At 45.9% G+C, this 12,688-nt stretch overlaps 1 protein-coding gene across 1 annotated transcript in view; it reads left to right on the top strand.

Moving 5' to 3' along the window:
* The window catches only part of LOC137640203 (uncharacterized), a 129,986-nt gene that overhangs the window by 81,544 nt on the left and 35,754 nt on the right, over nucleotides 1–12,688 (top strand). The gene's annotated exons all lie outside the window — the stretch shown is intronic.

Raw genomic sequence — 12,688 nt, forward strand, 5'->3', positions numbered from 1 at the left:
GCCCGACAGAAATCTACGGTCGGGATACGCCAGCGATCGCTATACAGGTGGGGGTGTACTCACCAGCGCCATCTGTGGTCAGGTACTCAAGTACTTCTTGTCAACAAGACCTCAATTTTTCCTCTGTCGTGCCACCGGCAAGACCTACATGGATACGCTGTTGATTTTGGAGTCTTTTGTTCACGATTTGGTGAAGTATTTGCTCTGAAATTTAGCCTTCGCTGTACAGGAAGCTTTATCCTTAGCTTAGCAAGCTTTTGGAATTAATTTGATTCATTGGTTAACGATCTTTGCTTTACTTTGGAATTCCCCCTTGACTACTTCTAAAATTCAAGATGTCTGACCATTCCCAAGTTCCTAAATACAGGCGATGTAGTGTTAGGACTTGTAATAGGCGTCTTCCGAAGGCCTCTGTTGATCCTCACACCGTATGTTCCAATTGTAGGGGAAAATCCTGTCAATTGGAAGATCGATGTGGGGAATGTGCTGGGCTTTCGGAATTCGATTTTAATTAATTCCTCAGATATACACGTAGGTTAGAGAAGGAGAGAGATAGGAGGAGTTCTTCTCGCTCTGTGGATTTTTCCTCTCCCCATGCCCCTCAACCTTTTCCTTCCCCTGTGGTGGTGACTCCCGAACCTGCTACGAGTGCTCAGCCTGCAATGGCTGATATGTTGCGTGCCATTCAGGCTCTCGGTGATAAGGTGGAGTCGTTGGTTAGTGACCGCAATCAGCTCTTGGCAGATGTCAGAGAGCTGAAAGCGAAGAGTGCAGTGGGAAGTGTTAGTGCTAGTGCTGTGCATAGTGTCAGTGTCAGTGTTGCGCATGAGGATACATCTGTGCGTGCCAGTCGTCCTCCCAGTCCGGGACCTCTTGCAAGCTCCCAAGCCCAGGGGAGAAGCAATGTCGAAGGACCAAAGGGTTCGGCAGGCCTTGATCGGCGCACGGATGTATCCTCAGTGGTTGCGGACGCATCTGCTAAGGATCGTCCCTTCCACTCCCAGACGAATGAGCCCTTACATTCCTCGTCTGTGGAAGAGGTTTCCAGGAGGAAACGGTGGACCAGGGTCTCACGACCGCTCAAACGTAAGGTCCCTTCCGAGCTAGTCCAACGGCCCAGGTGTAGCCACTGGGTCAGTTCGGACTCGCCGCAGTCATCTGATGACTGCACACCTCCCAAGAGAGGTAGAGTGGTCCCTCAACAGGCCTCTGCTCCGTCTGTTGTTGCTCCAACCACAGTAGACCCTAAGTGGTCCATGCTGCAGACTATGCAGTCTCAGCTTGCGGCTTTTATGCAGGAGTATCATGCAGAGAAGGTTAACACCCCTCCTGTTATTCTACAACCCGCAGAGGTTGTGCGCTCTGCAGATACTGCGGCTGCCTGCTCCCACTCCCTACCTGTGAGAGCTCCTCCACCGATGCGCAGTCCTCACTGCCAGACGCATGTTCTTGCTGCACCATCTGCTAACATGCGTGAGCTGCCGCATCAGGAGTTGCCGGGTTCCAGCACTATGCGGCATTCTCCTCAGCCCATGCAGCATGCTCTGCAGACCTTACAGCATGCTCCGCATACCATGCAGCATGAGCCGCATACCATGCAGCATGAGCCGCATACCATGCAGCATGAGCCGCATCCCATGCAGCATGAGCCGCATACCATGCAGCATGAGCCGCATGCCTTACAGCATGCTCTGCATACCACACCGCATGCTCCTCAGCCCACCGCAGACCCTCCCACACACCGACCCTCTGCTTTTGTTGTTGCCAGCTCACAGTCTGTCCAGCAGAGGCATGATGATGGATCCGCAGGTACGCATGCACCCGTTCTGCAGGATTCAGCCGTTCAGCTTGCTGCTCTGCCTTTGCCACTTACAACTCAACTGTCGGATGAGGAGGTTTCGGAGGATGAAGCTGCTCATCTGGATGATCCTCACTCTGATGTTGAAGGACACAAGTCTTCGCCACCCTCCTTAGACTTTCGCAAAGTCCTTGCTTTGTTCAGAGAATTGTACTCTGAACACTTTGTGTCTGCAACCCCTCGTTCTCCTCCCTCCGAGTTTGCTCTGGGCATGCAGTCTACTGCGCCTGCCTTCACCAAGCTTGTTCTCGCCAGATCATCAAGGAGAGCTTTGAGGGTTATGGGGGATTGGTTGCATTCCAAGAAGCAACTGGGAAGGACCTCTTTTGTGTTTCCTCCTCCCAAGCTGGCTTCTAAGTCGAGCGTCTGGTATGCCACGGGAGAGGAACCTGGCTTGGGGGTTCCTGCCTCTGCCCAGGCCGACTTCTCAAGTCTGGTTGACTCTCCCCGCAGGTTGGCTATGAGACGTTCGAAGATCTGCTGGTCCTTTTCAGATCTTGATCATATGTTGAAGGGAGTCTTTCGTGCCTTCGAGATATTCAACTTCCTCGATTGGTGTTTGGGAGCCTTAAGCAGGAAGACTGCCCCTTCTGACAAGGACTCGGCCATGCTGATCATGTCCAGCATGGACAAGGCAATACGGGATGGGTCTGGCGAGCTTGCGGCTTCTTATGTATCAGGGGTCCTCAAGAAGAGAGAACATCTGTGCTCCTTCTTATCTGCTGGTATCACCCCTTGCCAGAAGTCAGAGTTGCTGTTTGCTCCTCTCTCCAAGTGTCTGTTTCCGGAGGAGTTAATTAAGGGGATGGCTGCCTCTCTTATCCAGAAGGATACGCATGACCTCATGGCTTCTTCTGCACGTAAGGCTAAAACCTTACCTTCCGTGCCTAGACCCTTCCGCCCCTTAGCAGTTGATACACCTGCTTCTAGGTTCATCCCGCCCTTTCGTGGCAGAACCTCCAGCAGAGGAGGTACCCGTGCAGACAGTCACCGTGGCAAGTCCAAGAAGGGTTCCAAGTCCGCAAGAGGCAAGTTTTGACTGCCTTCCTCTCCAGACAGCTGTAGGAGCCAGACTCAAGACCTTCTGGCAAGCTTGGGAGAGCAGAGGTGCAGACGCTCAGTCTGTGAAGTGGCTGAGGGAGGGATACAGAATTCCGTTCTGCCTCAATCCCCCTCTAACTACATCTCCCATCAACCTCTCTCCCAACTACAAGGAGAAGGACAAGAGGCTAGCGTTGCAACAAGAGGTGTCGCTCTTGCTACAAAAGGAGGCAGTGGTCATAGTCCGGGACCATCAATCCCCGGGCTTTTACAACCGTCTCTTCCTGGTAGCCAAGAAGACAGGAGGTTGGAGACCGGTGCTGGACGTCAGTGCGCTCAATGCTTATGTCACCAAGCAGACGTTCACGATGGAGACGACGAAGTCGGTCCTAGCAGCGGTCAGGCAGGAGGACTGGATGGTCTCGTTAGACCTGAAAGACGCATACTTTCACGTCCCCATCCATCCAGACTCCCAACCTTTCCTGAGATTCGTCTTTGGAAAGGTTGTGTACCAGTTCCAAGCCCTGTGCTTTGGCCTAAGCACGGCACCTCTTGTGTTTACGCGACTGATGAGGAATATTGCGAAATTCCTTCACTTGGCAGACATCAGAGCCTCCCTCTATTTAGACGACTGGCTTTTAAGAGCTCCCACAAGTCGTCGCTGTCTGGAGAATCTCAGACGGACTATGGATCTGACCAAGGAACTGGGCCTCCTGGTCAATTTAGAGAAGTCCCAGCTCGTCCCATCCCAGACCATTGTTTACCTGGGTATGGAGATTCAGAGTCGAGCTTTTCGGGCTTTCCCGTCGGCCCCAAGGATCAACCAAGCCCCAGAGTGCATCCTGAGCATGCTGAGAAGGAACCGATGCTCAGTAAGGCAGTGGATGAGTCTAACAGGGACACTTTCATCGCTGGCCCTGTTCATCGAGTTAGGGAGACTCCACCTCCGCCCCCTTCAGTATCATCTGGCTGCTCACTGGATCAAGGACATGACGCTAGAGACGGTCTCAATTCCTGTTTCCGAAGAGATGAGGTCTACTCTAACGTGGTGGAAGAACAGCATTCTTCTCAAGGAAGGTCTTTCGTTGGCTGTTCAGACCCCCGACCACCGTCTCTTCTCGGACGCATCAGACTCGGGCTGGGGTGCGACATTGGACGGACAGGAATGCTCGGGAACATGGAATCAGGAGCAAAGGACACTTCACATCAATTGCAAGGAGTTGTTGGCGGTTCATCTGGCCTTAATGAACTTCAAGTCCCTCCAGCTAAACAAGGTGGTGGAGGTGAACTCCGACAACACCACAGCCTTGGCTTACATCTCCAAGCAGGGGGGGACTCATTCGAGGAAGTTGTTCGAGATCGCAAGGGACCTCCTCATTTGGTCAAAAGATCGAAGGCTCACGCTGGTAACGAGGTTCATTCAGGGCGATATGAATGTCATGGCAGATCGCCTCAGCCGGAAGGGTCAGGTCATCCCCACAGAGTGGACCCTTCACAAGAATGTTTGCAGCAGACTTTGGACCCTGTGGGGTCAGCCAACCATAGATCTGTTCGCTACCTCGATGACCAAGAGGCTCCCATTGTATTGTTCTCCGATTCCAGACCCGGCAGCAGTTCACGTGGATGCCTTTCTGCTGGATTGGTCCCATCTCGACCTGTATGCATTCCCGCCGTTCAAGATTGTCAACAGGGTACTTCAGAAATTCGCCTCTCACAAAGGGACACGGCTGACGTTGGTTGCTCCCCTCTGGCCCGCGAGAGAATGGTTCACAGAGGTACTGCAATGGCTGGTCGACGTTCCCAGGACTCTCCCTCTAAGAGTGGACCTTCTACGTCAACCTCACGTAAAGAAGGTACACCCAAACCTCCACGCTCTTCGTCTGACTGCCTTCAGACTATCGAAAGACTCTCAAGAGCTAGAGGCTTTTCGAAGGAGGCAGCCAGAGCGATTGCCAGAGCAAGGAGGACATCCACTCTCAGAGTCTATCAATCTAAATGGGAAGTCTTCCGAAGCTGGTGCAAGGCCAATGCAGTTTCCTCAACCAGTACCACTGTAACCCAGATTGCTGACTTCCTGTTACATCTAAGGAACGTTAGATCCCTATCAGCTCCTACGATCAAGGGTTACAGAAGTATGTTGGCAGCGGTTTTCCGCCACAGAGGCTTGGATCTTTCCTCCAACAAAGATCTACAGGACATCCTTAGGTCTTTTGAGACCTCTAAGGAACGTCGGTTGTCCACTCCAGGCTGGAATCTAGACGTGGTCCTAAGGTTCCTGATGTCATCTAGATTTGAACCGCTCCAATCAGCCTCTTTCAAGGACCTCACATTAAAAACTCTTTTCCTCGTATGCCTAGCAACAGCTAAAAGAGTAAGTGAGATCCACGCCTTCAGCAGGAACATAGGTTTCACATCGGAAACGGCTACATGTTCCTTGCAGCTCGGTTTTTTTGGCTAAAAACGAGCTTCCTTCACGTCCTTGGCCTAAATCGTTCGAGATCCCTAGCCTATCAAACTTGGTGGGTAACGAGCTGGAGAGAGTACTTTGCCCAGTCAGAGCTCTTAGGTACTATCTAAAAAGGTCAAAACCCTTACGAGGACGATCAGAAGCCTTATGGTGTGCTGTTAAGAAGCCTTCGCTACCAATGTCTAAGAACGCAGTTTCTTACTACATCAGGCTTCTGATTAGAGAAGCTCATTCTCATATGAAGGAAGAAGACCTTGCTTTGCTGAAGGTAAGGACACATGAAGTGAGAGCTGTGGCTACTTCAGTGGCCTTCAAACAGAACCGTTCTCTGCAGAGTGTTATGGATGCAACCTATTGGAGAAGCAAGTCAGTGTTCGCATCATTCTATCTCAAAGATGTCCAGTCTCTTTACGAGAACTGCTACACCCTGGGACCATTCGTAGCAGCGAGTGCAGTAGTAGGTGAGGGCTCAGCCACTACATTCCCATAATCCCATAACCTTTTTAACCTTTCTCTTGAATACTTTTATTGTTGTTTTTGGGTTGTACGGTCGGCTAAGAAGCCTTCCGCATCCTGGTTGATTTGGCGGGTGGTCAATTCTTTCTTGAGAAGCGCCTAGGTTAGAGGTTGTGATGAGGTCCTTTAGTATGGGTTGCAGCCCTTTATACTTCAGCACCTAAGAGTCGTTCAGCATCCTAAGAGGACCGCTACGCTCAGTAAGGAAGACGTACTTATTAAAGGCAGAGTAATGGTTCAAGTCGACTTCCTTACCAGGTACTTATTTATTTTATATTGTTATTTTGAATAACTAATAAAAATGAAATACGGGATACTTAGCTTCTTTGTTAACATGTATACTGGTCTCCACCCACCACCCTGGGTGTGAATCAGCTACATGATCATCGGGTAAGATTAATATTGAAAAATGTTATTTTCATTAGTAAAATAAATTTTTGAATATACTTACCCGATGATCATGATTTAAAGGACCCGCCCTTCCTCCCCATAGAGAACCAGTGGACCGAGGAGAAAATTGAGGTCTTGTTGACAAGAAGTACTTGAGTACCTGACCACAGATGGCGCTGGTGAGTACACCCCCACCTGTATAGCGATCGCTGGCGTATCCCGACCGTAGATTTCTGTCGGGCAACGGAGTTGACAGCTACATGATCATCGGGTAAGTATATTCAAAAATTTATTTTACTAATGAAAATAACATTTTCTTACATTCATATTTGATATGTGTTGGTTCTTTATTTTTGTGACCACATTCTTTTGTAAGTGGAAGTCTATCGAAAGGTAAGCATGTGGTGAAGTGAATTTTGTTCTTATAAGAATCCAAACCTTTTAAACCCATATTATTATTATTATTATTATTATTATTATTATTATTATTATTATTATTATTGTTACGAGCTAGGCTATAACCCTAGTTGGAAAAAACAAATGTTAATAATCCCAAGGCCTCCACCAGGGAAAAATAGCTGTGAGGAAAGGAAACTAGGAAATAAACAAACTACAAGAGAAGAATAAACAATTAAATATGAAATATTTCAAGAACAGTTACAACATTAAATTAGATCCTTAATATATAAGGTATAAAAGCTTAAAAAAAAAACAAGAGGAAGAGAAATGAGATAGAATAGCTTGCCCAAGTGTACCCCCAAGCAAGAGAACTCTAAGCTAAGATAGTGAAAGACCATGGTACAGAGGCTATGGTACTACTCAAGACCAGAGAACAGTGGTTTAAATTTGGAGCGTCCTTCTCCTAGAAGAGCTGCTTACCATAGCTAAAGAGACTCTTCTACCTTTACCAAGTGGAAAGTAGCCATTGAACAATTACATTGCAGTAGTTAACCCGTTGAGTGAAGAAGAATGGTTTGATAATGTCAGTGTTGTCAGGTGTATGAGGACAGAGGGGAATATGGTAAGAATTGGCCAGGCTATTCTGTGTATGAGTAGGCGAAGACAAAATGAGCCGTAACTAAAGAAAGGGATGCAATGTATTACTGTGGCCTGTCAAAGGACCTAATGACTCTCTAGCAGTAGTATCTCAGCGGGTGGCTGGTGCCCTGGCCAACCTACTACTGATAAAAAAGTATAAACACATGGGGTTATTCTCTCTTTACCAATCAGGAGAAAGTATAAATTTTCTCTCTGTGTTAGTTTCTCTTCTTAGGGTCAGAATTACCCAATTTGAAATGAGTGTTGCCCATACCTCCGTGCCTGATGGCGAAAATTATTCGTATGGTGGGCTCATTTGCCGCTGACAGTGTTTCCCAGGTGGTGATCCCCGATTTGCACTGTCAGCGAGTGTGCTCTGTGATCCCCTTGTTATCAAACCCCCATTGTAGTTGTTGCATGTCAGAGGAAGCAATTTTTAGCTTCCTCTCCATAGGGATCTTGGTTAGTATGGGTTTCCCAAACCATGGCTCTTCTTTGACAACAAGGAAGAATGGTATATAAGGAGAAGGAGAGTTTATCCTCTCTCTTCTTCCTCTATTCATCTTTTCACTCTACTCCTTTCCCTTTCATCAGAAATTTTTCTCAAGAAGATAACGACGAAGAAGATAGTCACGTGGGAAGGCCTTTTGCTAAAAGTTCCTTCGGACCTATAGTGATCGTTCTTCTCTTCCAGGAGTGAGTGACGGTACTCAGTCAATAATGGTACCTTTCAGATAAGTCAAGCGAGAATGAGCTGGTGATCAAGTTACCAATGTTGCTTTGGGAGCAGTTCAGTGGTCTTACTCAAACTGAACATAAGCACTGTAGCTACAGTCAGGGGAAGGGTGAGTGCATGTGTACCATCTTTTTTGTTCGTTTCGCGATATGGAGGATTGTTCCATACCCTGGTGTGAGGTTTGTACCATATTGAACTCGCTTGCTGACTGGTACCTTCAGGGTCAGTTAGAGATCGTGAGACTGGTGTGACACTTACCACTATTTCTTCAGTTATATTTGAAGTATATTAAACTGACCAATCTCCAGCACCACAATGTAAGCTGATAAGATTATTCTTCACACTATGTCCTCATGCCAGTACAGAGCTCATGCATCACCTGGTATCTTTGGGATTGGTTATTGATTGTGAGCCTTGTGTGACAGCATTGATGTTTCATCAATTGCAGGTGAAAGGTCTTATCTCAGACCGATATCCAACACCATATGGTAGGCCAAGATGGGTATTGTTTACACTATTCTTCATGCCACTACTGAGTGGCTAATAGCATTCACATGTCTACTAATACCTGCAGGGTCGGTTAGCAATCTTGAGCTTGTGGTAACAGCTACCATTGTTCAACGCTATGGAATCTTTTCACTGACCGGTACTTTCAGGTTTGGTCAGCAAGGTGGAACCAATGCAACCAACACTATGGAATCTTTTCACTGACTGGTACCTTCTGGTTTGGTCAGTAAGGCAAGACCATTGGATCAGTGACTGCTGTTTTCACAGGTATGAGATGAGAGGTCATTATTGACTGAACACCAACTTTTAGGCAAATGAGGATAAGAAAATGCTCTTGTATGAAGCCATCCTCCATCTCCTCTAGTTCTTTCCCATCTAATTGTAAAGATTCTTCTCAGAAGATTTTGGAGAAGTTAAGGGAGGCCGATCGCAAAAGTCCTACATAACTTTGAGCAATCTCTCCTCTCTTTTGAGAGAAGGAGACGGTTCCCACCTGGTAGTAGATACCCTGCTGATCAGAATAGCAGTCTGAGAGTTCAGTACAGCTTTACCGGTCCGACAGATCACTTGTGCTGATGGGCCAGGGTCAGCCAGTTCTGCAGAGGGCTGACTGCCCGTGGCTGATCTCCCTGGGCCGCATCTGATCACATCATGGGCTCAGTGATCAGGAGCTTGAACACCCACCTTTACTGTTTACCTGGACGCTTGAGCACTGCTTCAGTCTCTTTTCTTTCATGTAGTAAGTTTGGATCTTCAAAAGAGGAGATATCTCCGCTCAGTACTGGTCATGTGTGCTAGTGCGCTGTGGACTGTGCCGAGTTAGTAGGTGACTGGTCCCTGCTCTGTGCTTCTGGACACAAAGCCATAGAACCACACCTGTTCACCAAAGGAATGGTTCCTAGATTTTTGCTCTGGAAGTCTTGTACGACCTCCAGTCCTCTCCTGTTGACTCATCGTGAATCATCGTAGTGACGTTGTATGAATCAGTACTCTTGGCCAAACTGGTCCTTGCCAGGCTGTGTTTAGTTGGAACTTTTGCTCCATACTCAGCCTCCAGAAAGAAAGAACTCATGTTATTGGTGACTCAATGGACTTGGGAGTGCATGCAGGCAGTCAGTCATGCCAAAAGTGCCTCTTTAATTCCTCAGGTGTTCACATGAGTGTTAAGTTTGAGCTGCTTGAAATGACCTCTGCAGAATCTTTCCAGGACAACATCAAGACTAATACTCATTCCAATTATAATCCTAGGATTGTGATTGAGGAGATTCTGAGCTAACGTCCAAACAAAGGACGACTACTTGGGAATGCTGTTCGACTGGGAATTTTTCATTGTACTCGCATCAGTAAACTTAGAGAGGTAGTGCACTCCTGTTCCTGTTAAGTAGGAACTGCTGAACCAATTCATGATATCAAGGGAGAACTGTTGGCAGGGGAAACAGTGAATTTGCTCTCCTTTCTTCCTCCTCTACTAACTCTTCTTTCCCTCTCTTATTATTATCTTCAAACACTTTTTTTTTTTATATAGAAGGAAGAGGCAATAGTAATCATGTATGAGGCCTGTAGCAAAAATTCCTTTTGCTTTGGTATTTTAGTGTACACTATTCTTCTTTTGGAGGGAGGGACATATCTCAACAGCTAACTGTTACCTAAGGGTTCAGTCACATGGATCCCTAGACCAATTGAGATTTAGCATTGCTCCTTCCTTCATTATGCCTGTCGTGACAAAGAAGGAATACCCTGGCCCATAGGAAGCTGCTCTCCCTCTTTCAGAGGAAATATCGCCTCCCATCCTTCAATTGATACTTCCTGAACTGGTCGATTGGTTTGAGAGCCCTGTATGGATGCAGATAAATGGTCTTGGCCAGGACCCAACACTGACTATAGGTCAGGAGAAGGAAAGTCTCTTCACACACCTTCGTCATTCCTGCCGTGAAGAGGTAAAATGTCATTTCCCTTAAAAGAGGTAGTAAGTTGGCCAGGGTACCAGCCACCCGTCGAGATACTGCTAGATTATTATTGGGTCTTTTGATTGGCCAAACAGTACTACATTGAATCCCTCTCTCTTGTTTCTACTCGTTTATCATTTGCCTACAGATACACCGAATAGTCTGGCTTATTCTTTCCACATTCTCCTCTGTCCTCATACACCTGACAACACTGAAATTACCAAACAATTCCTCTTCACTCAAGGGATTAACTACTGTGCTGTAATTGTTCAGGGACTACTTTCCTCTTTGTAAGGGTAGAAGAAACCCTTTAGCTATGTTAAGCAGCTCTTTTAGGAGAAGGACAATCCAAAATAAAACCACTGTTCTTTAGTCTTGGGTAGTGTCATAGCCTCTGTACCATGGTCTTCCACTGTCTTTGGTTAGAGTTCTCTTGCTTGAGGGTACACTCAGGCACATAATTCTATCTTATTTCTCTTCCTCTTGCTTTTTTGAAGTTTTTATTTGTGTAGTATCCACATGTTACGATCTTAAAATGGTTACAGGTTCTTTTAATAAGCAAAATAAATATCAGCAAACCGATTGAAATATGGGAAATGAATATAAAAAGAAACACAACACGTTTATTCACAAACTTACAAAGAAAACTAATGTTACTTCTTCGGTCACTTTAACTGACAAACCAAATCAATCAAAACACTAATAAAAGGGGGAACAGTCAATAAGGTAGAAATACTTGAGAATAGTTTTCTGCAGCTGCTGAGACAATACTGGTACGGAGACTTCAGGTTTGAGAACATTGCAGAAGGGCGGCTGAAGTTCAGATGAAACAAGCACGATGACCGGATTCGAAGACGTCACAAAAGGGCGGCATCAAGATGGGACATCAGAGATCTTCTTCCAAGGATTCGATGACACTGTTGAACGAAGGCAGGCTGCAGGCAGTGTTGGCTACTTCTTGTCACAAGCAGGGAGGGCTGGCTGCCTCAATTTGTCTCTTCTTCTCGGCCATAGCAGGATCTTTTGGAGATAGGCTTTAGTTGTCTGAAGGGAAGGTTAGAATGTGGCTCTATTAGACTTCTGGTCTTCTCTGTTTCTTATCTTGCTAGGACTTCGATCTTATATGCTTCGGACATAGTTCCTCTCTTGTCTTATGCCCTGTCCTATCTCCCTTGGACAATCTCTTCTTGAAGTTTATATACCCATGTATGGGCAGAGTTAATTACAGTGGGCAGTGGTCATCTCCATAGAAGGCATTCTTTTTAACAATTCTGCATCTCTTTTGGCTTCCTCAAAAACGCCCACTTTGATCACGCCATGGAAGCTTCTAGAAGAAATTTCTGATGCAATCCGGACCACGTGTTAAGTTGTAAGAAAAGGGCAGCACGTGTCCTTCCATGATGACATATATCCTAAATAATGATTTCCCTCAGGCTCGGTTTCTCAAAATATGCTGACTCCACTAATTAAGACGATGACATCTTGGTCAAGCAGGACAGTTTCCTTATCACGGCAAGCGCTCTCGGCGAGGCTTGGTTTATTTCCAAAATGCTGATGAAAATGAAGAGATGACAGGATTGCCCAAACAGAGCCACAGTCGAATCTTGTCTCGCTTCGCTGCTCACACTGGGAATAGATATTTTTTTGTTTCATTATATTCTTTTAAAAGTATTGTATCTACCCATGACACATTCCCCAAAAGAAAAAGAAAATCTACTGATTTTACTTTTTTTTTTTTAAACTCATTCATTCCTGAAATGAGGAAAATCTGCATGAAACTCCAACTTAACATTAGGAAAACATTCTTCTTTCGCATTCCATTCACTCAACACAAAGCTTCAGCAAAAAAAAAACATTCGTTAAAAAAAAAAAAAAACTTTTCCTTATTCTGAAAAATCTCTGGAAAGGCTATCAGCTATAACATTATTCTTTCCTTTTATATGAATTATCTTCAGATTATAGTCTTGTAGCTCTAAACTCCAACACATGAGACGTTTATTCTTATTCTTAAATCTTTCCAAATAAACTAACTGATTGTGATCTGTATACACACTTAAAACAGGACTACTACGTACATAAATCTCAAAATGCTGCAAGGCTGAAACTAAACTAAACAATTCCTTTTCAATAGTTGAATAGTTTTGTTGAGCTTTATTCAGTTTTCTTGAATAATATACCACTGGGTGCTT

This window comes from Palaemon carinicauda, chromosome 4 (genome assembly GCF_036898095.1).
Source record: "Palaemon carinicauda isolate YSFRI2023 chromosome 4, ASM3689809v2, whole genome shotgun sequence".
Taxonomy (NCBI): domain Eukaryota; kingdom Metazoa; phylum Arthropoda; class Malacostraca; order Decapoda; family Palaemonidae; genus Palaemon; species Palaemon carinicauda.